Source organism: Ambystoma mexicanum, chromosome 7q (assembly GCF_040938575.1).
Source record: "Ambystoma mexicanum isolate Mex_15411 chromosome 7q, UKY_AmexF1_1, whole genome shotgun sequence".
Lineage (NCBI taxonomy): Eukaryota > Metazoa > Chordata > Amphibia > Caudata > Ambystomatidae > Ambystoma > Ambystoma mexicanum.
Genome location: NC_090941.1, coordinates 729,570,568 through 729,584,112, shown reverse-complemented (window position 1 = coordinate 729,584,112; position 13,545 = coordinate 729,570,568).

Below are 13,545 nucleotides of genomic sequence, written 5' to 3'. Positions count from 1 at the left end.
ATCTGCTGTTTATAATTATTGTTATACAAATCATTGATGCTTAAAAACAGATAATTAGAGATCATTCGTGTGTTATAGTTAGTGTGCTAAACATACGATTCAAAACAGCACTTCAATTCATGATTCATTAAAATGAAGTTCAATTACTAAATATGAATAAAGCCCACGCCCTGTCCCCAATGAGAAGATTTACAGGTACTTTGCAGCTTTGACATTCATTCACTGTTTCCTAGAATAGCAGAACAGTTTAAGGACAGATTTAGCAGGAGCAGTTCCAGGAATTTGTTTGAAAGGATCATGTCTAGAAAATAGAATCCATTCCCTGAAAAATCAATGTAAACTCCTTCTTTCAACATGGAGGCATGTATCACGAGAGTATTTTTGTATATGCCCTAATTGCAATCCATTTTGTGTTTTTTTTCATTTTGTTCATAGAGCAGTTTGTTTACCTAAGGGAAAGAAAAACTGGTGTTTTTAGATTTTTTAGTTCACCTTTGACTGGCCTGATGCCAGAGTCCCCTCGCCACTTAACAGTAACCCTATCCGCCATCTTCCCTCTTCCCTTCACCTACTAACCACTCCAGTAGTTCTCTCTCTCTCTCTCTCTCTATTTCTCTCTCTCTCTTTCTCTCTCTCTCTCTCTCGCTCTCTCTCTCTCTCTCTCTCTTTCCCTCTTGGCCACCCCCCTCATCCCTTTCACCACACTCTCCCCGACTTCCACTCACATCCATGCCTTTCGCACTGACCAGAAAAGCCTTCTGTGCTGACAAACGCACTGCAACCTGGTCTACATGCATCGCCTCCGTTTGAGACTGCCTCCTCACACTACTGTCACAACTGTACTCTGGAACGCTCAACATGTTTGCTTAAAAACCTCCTTCCTCACTGACCATTTTGATGCTCAGACCCCCCCCACATTCATGGTCATATGACTAACTAAAACCCTGATCACCCCAGATGACATGGTCACTCTGCTGCCCATCACGCCTTTGTGCACTCCTTAGGTGCATCCAAAAGAGATGAAGGAGCTGGTCTAATGATGAGCAAGGCAAGGCAAATCCTTGGAATCACATGATACAACTTACTGAGTGGACGCCCTCCCAACGGCTTGAGCTCCATACATCTAAAAACATCAATTCCAACCATATTCGTCCAATTTACCATCATTGCAGATTTCTGAGGCTAGGTAAGCCTGACTGCAAACAGAGGTGGAGGAGTTCACTGAAGCTAGGCCTGCTCCTTCCCCATGTGTTGCCTGAGAGACTTCGGAGATAATGGAGCCTCTTCCCTTCTGTTACCCAGCTGTGCCGGCCCTAGAGCTTCTATTGGCACAGGTGGAGCTGAGGGTTGTAAGGGCTGGAAAGGGCATGCAGCCAGAACTCCCCTGCTCATGCCAAGTCTTTGCTGTACTTGACCTTTGCCTGACTTCCAACCATGGGGATCCTCCGATCCAGTGACTCACACTTGTGTGCAGAGATGCTGTTGCCTTTACGAACCAAGGGAAACCCTTGTTTTACACTAGTTAACTGTCTTTTGGTTACCTGTAGTTCCATTCTAGCCCATCTTAGAACTTGTATGTGCTCCTTCTGAGCCAACCTTCGCCTGTTTCCCTTTTTGCTCACCCCCCTACACTCTCCCTCTTGGGCTGAACCTTTCCTTCACAATGGCGCTGCTACCTTTCCTATCAATAATGCCCACACCACTACGCACTACACTCCACGCCTCTCTGACATCACCTCTTTCTCTTTTAAAAATGCCACTATTCAACTGATCCTTTCTTTTCATCTCACTGTTCTAGCTCTCTATCAACCCCCTGACCCTCTCAAATCCTTCTTACCTGAACTAAACCTTCCCCTTGAGTCACTTCCCACAACCTCATTGTCATACTGAGGAACATTAACCATCCCAAGACCTCTGCAGCCACCCACAGTTGAACTCAACTCCATCCTTTTTACTACTGTGAGAAGAGAAGTACCTGGGTTGTCTCCACTTCATTGCAAGCCCTCTATATCGGGCTATTAGTGAATGGGCTTCTTAAAGTATAATGATGGTCACATGGTGCATGTGGGCTTGCAGAGTTGTTCCTCCACTGCCTGTGACGTGTGATCCTTGTTTGTTTGTGGAGGAATATGCTGTCCTGCCTAGAACCCCCCGTTACCGGGGGTGGGAACTGCTAAAATGTTGCCACAGTGCCATGATGGCCTGTCATATGAGCTATGGCCATTATGCTCCATGCCCCACTTCTTATTGTTTAATGCAACATGCCTTGCCTTATAGAGTGGTCAAAGGAGACTGAATCCACTCACTGACCGCTCAGTTACAAATTGGTGGGCAGTGGGGGCATCTCCATCCTTCTGAATTCTTAGTGTTTGTTACTACAACTAGGAAATTGGCTGCAGCACGACATGCATCCTCATTCTTCCATCCACCTCACCCCCAGAGGACTGCACCACTCAGTCAGGGCTGGAGGAGTGGCCCGTGTCAGATGCTGCAGTGTGTTGCCTCATTGGTGATAGTTGTTCAAGTAGGGCGGGAACAATCGGATCGCGATGTCTGACACTATGGGACTGAGAAACCAATGGGATTGGCCTGGATGGTTGTACTATATGAAGCTGCCGGGTTCCTCAATACCACAGTGACAGCGCTAGACTGCCTGCTGTTTTGATGAAGCATGAGCTTTGGCAATTATCCGTGTTTGTAATAGGGATATTAGTTTCTGCTCTGTGTCTGCGGCAGTTATGGGAGTCACCCGATGACAGCTCTCCATGAGTAGGACACTGTGGCACAAGGAAAGGAATATATTTATTAACTCTTATGTGATTTACATGCTTATTTATTTTGTTTTATGTGGTTGGAAATTGTGGTAACTCTGGGGTGGAATGTGAGCATCTGGTGGTTCAGGGCTTGGGGGAGGGTGGGGAGTGGTGGGTTTGCTTTAGAAAGTTCTTGCTTCCCATTTGTGGAATGATGTTTGGCTATTTCTAAAGTGAGGGTAGTGCGCTACCAAGGGCAGCAAATAGCACTATGGGGACAATGGTGTTTTGGTAGCAATATCATCCAAGTTGAAATGCATATCGTGGAATGTGCAGAGCCTCAACAAGAAAATTAAACAAGGAGAGATGTTATCCTATATCCCCAGGCTCTTTTTGAACATAATTATACATTAAGAAGCCCATTCACTAATAGCATGATATGAAGGGTTTGCAATGCAGTGGGGACAACCCAGGTACTTCTCTTCTTACAATAGTAGGTCCAGGGGTGGGCGCAGTGTACAATGATATTCTTTGGCCTTCATTACGGACCTGTTGGTCTGGAAAAATTGCTGGTAACAACTGTTACTGCCACCTTTTCCTGACCAGCAGACTCTGAGTCTGCCGGTAGGGGCAAAGAACTACCAGCAGGCCAGACCTGCCGGTAGTTCAAGCCCCTACCGGCACATAAATCACTGCTGGTGCTTCAGTGTTCCCATTACCAGGAAGTCTTATGGGACTCCATGGGAATGGTAACTTACCTTTCCGCCGCAGCCCGTAATATCCCGGTATTACAGGGATATCAGGTGGCGGAAACGGTAAGCTGAGGTTGCCGGTAGGCCGCCAGTACTACCGACGGCCTACCAGCAATCTCGTAATGAGGGCCTATGTCATTCAGATGACAATTTATGCCTTTAGCAGTTAAGGGATTAAGGTTGTACACAAATCACTGGGGCTTCAGTTCGAGCGGGTGATATAGGGTTGTATACAGCTGCCACTGGTGAATGTGTATGGTTAAAAATGTGATGTGCCAATGTTTCTTGAAAGGGTGTTTAGTTTGTTTCCAAACTTGTGGGTTGAGGTATGATTATTGAGGGAGACAATAATCTTATACCTGATGTGGTGATGTTGGAATCTTCTTCGGTGCCAAGGGGTTTATCAAGGGTGGTGCAGATTGGGGGTAGCAAAAGTCTTCCTTTTATATGATCTTGCATGACTTGGCCTATGGTATTAATTATTTCTTGCTATCCTCAAACCTTCTTGGTTATGTGGGAGACTGTAAATTTCTGTCTAATTCAGATCACGCTCCAGTGATCCTGGCACCTCAGTAGTAGAGCGGGATACCTTTCATGAAGTGTTTCAAGTGACAGTTGGCCACGCCCCTTTAGCACACCTCTGAGCCTCTGTACATTTGATTGAACCCCTATTGATAAGAATTTGAAAAGAACCCTGCTGTAAAATATATAGCATTTGCTAGAGATGTATCCGAACCCCTTTAATTTTGACAGAACCCCATAAAGGAGATGACCCCCCCAACAAAATGTGTACATTGTTATATGAATCATATATAATTTTTATAAGAATTCCACTAAATTTGATATAGAGTGATCTTAACCCCTATACATTTCATTGAACCCCAATAAATGTGATGACCCCAACATTGTTTATATAAATTTGATATGCATTTCATAACTACACCAATAAATGTGATGATACCGCAAAAATGTGTATATGAATTCAATATAAATGTGATAACCCCCCAAAATTAAAACCCAAATGAATTTGATATAAAAATAAAACTTTGGGAGCAAACCTGTCAGTTTGATATTAAACTATAAACTAAAAAAAGTGCACATTTAATACATACTATTGCTATCTCTGACATATTTCACAGTGATATTTATCTATTTGGTTGCCGTCCACCATATTTGGGATGTTATACATATTTACACAGACTTGAAAGAACAGCGCACAGCTATATTTATGTTTCACAACAGATCAATCCTCTTTATAGCAATAGATAACTTTTATAACTGATGTTTTATATATATATAGTAGTGTGAAAGCCCTTGTACATGGGATAAAGTGCGTAAAGAATAACATTTTCGGAGTGTTATAAATGGTGGTATATTTGATTCTAATTGATTGTAATTCATGTTAGTAGAAAATAATTGGTTTTCATTAACACAGTAGGACCAGTATATATCCTAAGACAACAGCTCCCTCTAGCAAAGACAACAGTCCAAGTGGACAGTCTCTACTGCACATAACTGCATCGGACAAACATGCACCTGGCCTTTTATTATATAGGATATGATATGGTCAGGAGGAGACATTACTCATTAAGTTGTTTTTATCTAACGTATATGTTATGATTATTGTTCGTATTATATTGTTTGATTGTATCGGAGAAGACATATTTGTATTCACTGTACCACATTAATAATAAAAAAGAAAAAAGATAGGATATGATAGCTGTTAATAAATGCATGTTTCAAACGGTATTTAGAGTATAACGACATTGATTGTAGGCTTGTATAATAAGTGTATTTTGGATGTTACTGTAAACAACAGAACAAGCAGTCTTTGAGAAGTACTGGGTTTGTTCCACTAAAAACAAATAGCTCAAACTACGGCGGTGGGTCATTGGAGGGTCACATGAGACAGCACAATTGCTACCCCTTGTATGACACGTGGCCACACTGTGATTACCCTTAACATGGTGTTAACACTAGCCTTTAAAATACGACTTGGGATTGTGGAGTGGCACACAGACACAGCAGTTGAGCTGCTCATTGGTGATAATGATCACATTTATTAGGTTTTCATCAAATTGAAACCAAATTTATATAAACATTGTTGGTGGGTCACTACATTTATTGGGGGTCAGTCCAATTTATTGGCGTTCAGGGGTGTGATAAAGGGGAGTTGCTACCTCTCACTTAAAACACTTGATGAAAGGTATCCACTCTAGTAATTATAGTCCATCATCTTGCGAAACCACTGCCTGTTTATTGGGCTCGCCTGGAAGGAGGCGGGCATTTTACTTCAAGCATTGCTATTGTTTACTACGGTTGCCATGGACAACCGAAGGACCATGACTAACTATTTGCGACATACCTCCTCTGCACGACAGTGTCACGTCATGTGCACACACGGAAGTGCTAGACGTGCCACTTTAGCATAAACACAATTTGAATGGGCACTGGTTTACTAAGTTGACGCGCAGTGCCAGTGATCAAACCCCATGGCTGTATACTGATATCTGGTAAGTGCGGCGGGGAGGGCAGCCAATCAGATATCCAGGTTCTTCTCCACTTTGAAATAATAGCCACGCTTCTTTTGTTTGTATCGCGAGTTTCACAGCACACATTTACAACAGCAGCAAGATTTGTGTTTTTTTGCTCATTTCTATAGGATAACCATCCGGGACACGGACGCAGTGCCAAGACCCAGCACAATTAACCCCAGGACTGCCATTCTGAGGCTGCATTGGGGGTAAGTGACACACCAAGAGGATTAGTGAATCCACACAGCTTTATGAGACTATTCAGTACATAATTATAATTTACACCTTGTACAGGTTCTGAAATAGTGATATTAGGTAAGATTGATACTATGCTCACCCCCCCCCACTCTACTGTAATCATCACTGAACGGCACACCTGCAGGAAGGTTGCAAATCCTATATTTTACAATGGCTTAATTATTTCCAAACACTGGGCACGGCCTTAGGGTGCCGCGCACAATTGCTCCCTAGCAGGTACTCTAACAGTATATGTCAGTGGACCTAAAACTGGTCACAAGTCGTTCTCATGATTATTTTTGCTTTATTGCAACGTCACCATGTGTGCAATATGCAAGTTCCATTATTACTTATGTTGATATTTGTTTTTTTGTGCTACTCTCTTCTATGCCCCATCGCGGGCCCACCATTGTATGTGACTTTTTCTTTCTTTCTATTTACTCCTTATTTTGTTTTAACAACATATTCTGTTTACATATTTTGTGATACCAACCATTTATTCTTTTTTCACATACCAATTTTGTATTTTTCTTGTGTTATTTTGCTTCAAAAATATCGTTCTCGACCAACATATGTCTTTGTCATTATGTATGTTATTTGGCATAAATTGGACAGCTTGAGAACGACCTAGGGTCGAAACACGTGTCGGCTGAAGATAAGATCAAAAGCAAGCAGCAAAACATCAAAGCGACTTTGTTTATATAATTGAAGGATAATCATTATTTAACAGTATTTCCATACTACTGGACTATTTGGCTCTGTGCGAATTGCATCCCACTTACTTCTACCTCTTTGATTTGGGGTGGGTGAGGGTTCTACCACCCTGTGATGGCTCCGCAGCCGGCCTCAATGATAGATTCAAGGGCTTGAGCACACCAAGCCCACGGTTATGCCCTCTATTCCCTTTCTAAGATGTTGCGTCTAGCAGAGGTTCTTCAAGAGGCTTGACAGGCAACAGAATACAGTGACGTAGAACACAATTAAAATACAACTAATAAAAACGGACAACTGGGCATCGTGAGGTGTTATGAATTGTACTGTCTCGATTGTGGGAAAGTGGTTGAAACTATATAAATGATCCATACATTAGTCTATAAAGTGTTTGAGACGGCCACACCAGTGCTGCTCATTAACTAGGGTGCCATCTTCAGTGTGGCCCCAGGATGCTTTTGGGCCATACTCTGTTACCTTTATGTCTGTATCTTCAGGGAAGCAGAAGGACACACTATTACACCCTGTCTCAATATACACAGAGTCATATATTGCTAGAACATGTGTTAGGACTAGTGCTCCAATGACTACCAAACATACCCACTAACTGGATAATAAAGATCTGCTCAATGGTTTTTGGTATTAAATATGCTTCCTCTTATATACTCGTTGCTTCCTGAATGTACAGGAAACCTTATTATTGAAAATGTTTAAAAAAAGGGAGGGACCTTTCTATTTTATGCTGGATCTACCTAACGTTAGAGCGATCGTCATCAATCACTAGAGAGGATGTGTCGCATAAATGTATTGAATAGTACAAAATGAGTCTACGGCAAACCACGTGCAGCATAAGAATACATGGAACTCACCTGAAAGCAAACATTGGTATGGTTCATATGCACCCGGTCAATAAAGGCTAGACGGGAAACCCTACGAAAAATAACCCGTGTGATGTCATCAAATGATGGCGTTATCTTATCACATGACAAGTTCATTACTCTGATATATATCATGCTATGGCTATAAGCCACGCACGATGACACAAGCAACAGATTCCATATGAACCGAAAGTATCATTATGTGACCCATTGACATTCGAATTTCTGTGACTCAAGAGTATCACTTTGTCAATCTGCATGTCTGTAATGGCACAGAACGTACATCGACATGTGCAATGTGCCTACCGTTCAACTGCAAACAGGGCTGGACTGCCCCACCGGGACACCGGGATATCCCTCGGTAGGCCTCGGGCCTCTTTGGCGCATGGCGCAAGGATACAGAATTAGGAGGCCTGAAAACGATCTAGTCAGCCCGGATAGATCGCATTGAATTGGCTGCACTGGTCGGATGCGCATTTCTTTTCTGCAGGGCTGGGCTGCTGCTGATGCTGACACTGGCTTGCGCCCACGTGTCTAATGAGGGGCGCCGCCACCGAAAACCGCACGTGCCAAAAGTTAAGACTGTTCTACATTGCGCAGGTGCAGCGTGCACTGGCTGCAGTCTGGGTAGGCAGCAGCAGCCAGGCCTGGCTGCTTACCGAATTCCGACGATGAGCGATGAACGACCAGGTGAGAACGGATGTGACATGGAGTTGGTGCCGGTTCCGGAACGGGGGGGTGAAAAAATGCATTTATTATACGTATCGACGTATAATAAATGCATTTGTTCACATCTTGCTTTAACATTGACACAATGGATGAATTAGGAAAAAGATTGCTTGGTGGTGGCGGTAGCTCCGGTAGGCGGGGGCGGAGGCGGAGGGGGGGTTAGTGTGTAGTGTACTGTTAATGGCTGGCTGCTGCTGGGCTGGCCCTGGCTGGAGGGGACGCTGGGCGGGACGGGGGTGATGATCTTGTGATGTTAAATGTTAATGTTAAATGTTTAAATGTGGGTGTATTTTAAAAAAAAAGTAAATAGCAGGATTGAAAGCCTCCATGGAGATGACTGGCGGTGGCTGCTTGTTATACGCCTTTATCTAGCAAGCAGTTAACCACAGCCACATACGCACACACCTCAGCGAGGGGGGTATGCCTTACTCATGCTCCGAGACCCCGCTCCAAACCCCATTCCTCCTCTTCTGTAGGTCACCAGTTTGTCACCGGCTGCGCACACAGCAGCAGGATTGTGCGCTTCTGCTTCATCCCTAGTGAGGGACAGCGCTGTCTCCCTGAATGGCAATCCTTTTTCATTGCACAGGCCTATGGGGAGGTCAGACACGGAGGCAGGAACTCATATGTGGCATGGTGGCAGCACATTAGCTGAGAAATTATTTGCGCTTTAAGTGGAAATACAGCCACTAGTGGCAGTATGTCCTTGACCTCCAAAGAGCCATTAAAGTGGCCTTTCGCAAAGATCTTTTTTTTATTACCATCTAATTAGCTCAGACCAATGGTGGCCAATTAACTGCCCTCCCCCTTCCCTGTGTCCATGTGCCTGAATCCAGGTAGGCTCGGACACCAGTCTTCTACTGGTGCTGTTCTGAATCTCAGCTGAAGGTTCAGACAATCAGTAATATATTACAGAGAATTCCCAACATTTTTACCATCGTCCTTGTTGAACCGCAGGCCTCCTGCTCATGAAGGAACAGGACTCTTGCTTGCACTGGTGCCGGAGGGACTTTGGGGTTGTCTTGCAGCTAAGGTCTGTGTTCTGCAGGTCACATGTTTCAGAGTTGATATGGGTGACACTGCCTTTCACCTGCTGAAGGCAACGTATAATTTGAACTGACCCCATATGTTGTGCTGGTCTGAAACCGTATAATCTCTTTTGGCAGTGGCACCATTTACACCATGTTGTGGCCGCCACGCTCCCCTGAGCACTCCGCCACACTGAGATGGTGGGAGTCTGTGCACGAGGCATGCCCCTTCCACCACCGGCACTACCAACCCACATTGGGCGAATGGCATAGAGACACTGTGGTGACTGGTGCTGCCCAGGGGTGTTGCTAGGTCTGGAAAAGACACGGGGCTACGCTAATGTTGGAACTGTTGGGACTGGGGGCTAGCTAGCCTTTTGGCTGTAGCTCCTGAGATTCTATCCGGGGCTACAACCAAAAGACAAGGGGCTATAGCCCCCTTAGCCCCCCCCTAGCAACGCCTCTGGTGCTGCCGAAGAAGCAATGCACTGGTGGGCCGCTGCCCTGCCCCTCAGTGTTGGTTTTCAAGTTTAAATGATATGTCTGTGCTACCCTTCTAAACGATAGCACACTACCACAGAGACATAGCACTTTACTTAACAAACCAGAAAACCAACACTGAGGGAAGCGGCCCACGCCCACCGGGAGGACCGACGTTGGCTCTGTCAGTGCCATGATGTGAACGGTGTGAAAAATGCATTTATCACATGTCGATTATCTACGTTGCAGCATGCGAATGAGCACTTTATCAAATGATGCGGCTTGAGTGACAATTCATTTCTGTTTTAGGGCTGTGTAACTAGTAAATGAATGTGGTGGGTTCACATAATGAAGATGTCCTTCCTGTCAGAGTTTCATGATTAGGGTACAGGACGCAGCTTCATTAGTGCCGGGTGGAGTTGTGAGGTCGATGGACTTCACTAAGGAGTTCCCTGCTGTTATGCACTTCTCACAGGACGCGGATTTGATCATCTTGACTGAATGCATCCACAATTCCCATGTCACATCCCATGTACATTGGGAATTTAGCAAAGCTGAATGTGCAGTCGTGAGGCTTTTCACTGACTGTGCACATAGTGGCTCTCCTTCTGTTTTCCAGATACAGCTATAGCGCCGCTCTCTCTCGATCTATCTATATATGTATATATATATAGTGGATTAGTGTCAATACACAAGTATTACACTGCAGCAGGGGCATTGCCTTGCAGTTTCCAGTTCACGTATTGGCAGAAGCAATCAGACGTGATATTTAGGAAGCGGTACAGTGCTTAATAAGCTATGATCGAGCATTAAATAACGACAGCAACAGGGAAGAGCTTTTATTCAGAATGACTGCAATTTAGGTCATGTGCAAATCATCTTCTTTGCTAAGCAGGCCATCTCTTGTGTGACATTAGGAGTGGTGCAATGCCGTGTGATTCACGTCCCATCATGTCAGCCTCTGCTCTCAGAAAAGGCATAAAGCTGCCTACAAATAATGTTCACGTAAACTCAACGCGTAGGCATTATTATTAACATGATAGACAATAAAATGTCTCTATCGCAATAAAGCAGACTGTATACCCAAGAGAAGGAAAATAAGGCAATTTATAAATATAAGTTAGTATTACCTCCTCTAAATCAATCAGAATCCTGGGAGTACAGTGAATACCTTCTGTTACTGGCCACGTTCCAAAAATTCTTAATTCCGACGCTACCTCACAGCTGACCTTGCATTTACTCTTTTGGGGGTGGCACAAAGTGCTAATAGCCTTAAAGACCTCATGAGGTGCCATTATCGAATGGGATAATGCGCATGCAGTGTTGGTCTGGGGCACAGTTGCAAATGGCAATTAATTCCTTTTGTGACAGACTGTTTGAGTAGTACCCCAGGGGGAGGTTTTTGATGAAATGTGATGCAAATTGTGCATTTAAAGAATATTTATTCAGCAACACTGGTCAAAACTTCTAGCCGCATGGTGAAGTAATTCATCACTGGTCCACATGGGCCAAAAAACGGGCCCACTTCTACCAAAATAAGAAGTTGATAGGCAAAGGTGAAATGTTGTGGCGACAAATAGCACTGCGATGGACGTCCCACTAATGCTGCACTGCATCAGGTACCCCTATAGCACAGGCCTGAACCACTCATCGCAGTCAACTCTTCCAGAAACTGCATGACAGAGCGTATGGTATTTATCGTGGTTTTTGCACTCATTTTGACAAATTTTATTCAACATTTTCTTGGGGGATACTCGTAATCCCCTCATTGAAGAGTTGGCCTCACGAGCTGCGCTCGCTCCTTCGGCAAAATGTGGGGCCACTTTGAAAAAAAATTCCAGGGCCACTTTTGGTTCCCAGTCCAGCCCTGATTATTATCACATTCAACCGTGACAAAAGAAAAGGTGCGGATGGTTCACAAAAGCAGGGTGAATGTCCGCATCAGTGACTGTTGTTTTAGCACGGGACTGCAGCCATGTAAAGCGCATGCATCTTGAATCAGACCTTGAGGTAAATTGAAGTAGCACTTGCAGTGCTATTTCTATTGCATATGCACTATTGGAAAGTACCGTGTGTGCAGCTTTGGACGTCCATCCTGCTGCTGGTGCAGCCATAATGGGGCCGTGCCCCTCAATGTGATCCCATCCCACCAGCAGTCACATAGAGTGGGTCGTGGGTGCGACACTTGTAAAGGATGCTGGAGGGATCGGGCATTCTGCTCTTGAGGACTTGACTGCCGGTCTTGTGGGAGTCCTGACGGCCATTGTGTAAGCGCGTGTTTCCTTCCAGGCTCGGCTGATCTCCAGTCCCAGCTTCAAGGGATCATCGCTGCGTAAACCGGGTGCCTCTCTGGGTAGGTAACACTGACCCGTGTGTCATAACTTCCTTTCCAATGAGTCTGAGTAACTATTAAACACTCGCACGTGAAGGCTTTTGAATCTCTACCCCACTGCAGTATTAATTTCGCCAAATAGGTTAAACAATTCAAATATCATGAATGATTGAAATGACATCAAATTATTCAGCAATGTATGGCAGGGCCCAATGCAAGGACTCCCAAGGTATGCCCTGCACGTAGTTTCTAAAAACAATCTTTGACTGTCCTTAGGATGTACATACATGTTTACAAAATCCTCTCATTTTGCCCATAGGATGTCTACATGTCTCCTAAATGTGGTGCTTTGGACTGATCATCTGTGTGCATCCCAATCCCAGGGGTGCAGTCAGGGGTCAAGTCCTAAAAAAAGAAGTGTGGGGACTCCTTTTCAAACGCAATTGGATGGGACGTCACCAGAAATGTGGATATCATGGTGAAATATGCACAGTCCATTGAATTGGCCTTGCATAGCCACCCTCCCAAACGGCATTTGCCTTTCATAGAATCAACACACACATTAAACTCCAAGAAGCAATACCAAGGTTATCCCTGGAACATGCAGCACCGACACGGGAAATGTCACCTTTAGTTGTTTGTTATTTTTCATCATCATATTATGTAGAGCAGTGGTGAGCTGTCCGCCCTGCAAGTCTAAAGACTGTGGTTCGAGCCCCAAGTTTGAATGATTTTAACGATTATATGTTATAATATTTTGGGAATAATAACCCAGCCAGAAAATGAAGCAGTAAAAACGAAAAAGAATCGAGTTTTCTCTGTAAAGTGATGTAAAAAATAAATACATTTGAAGTGAAGAAAGTAGAACTTACAACACGTAATATTAATTTTTTTACCAAAAATGTGGAAGCCCTTCTGCTGAGTACAGGCATTGCCAAATAACCCGTTCATTGAAATGGTACCAATGTACGAGGGTCTGCAATCATGTTTTAGCTTTCTCTACCATACCCAAAGATAAATAGCCCTTTACAGGGTTTCTCGATCTTGGATCCGAATACTTTTCCTACTGTGTTTTTTCTTTCTTTTTGAACTTCTGCTGCTGTTCCCCACC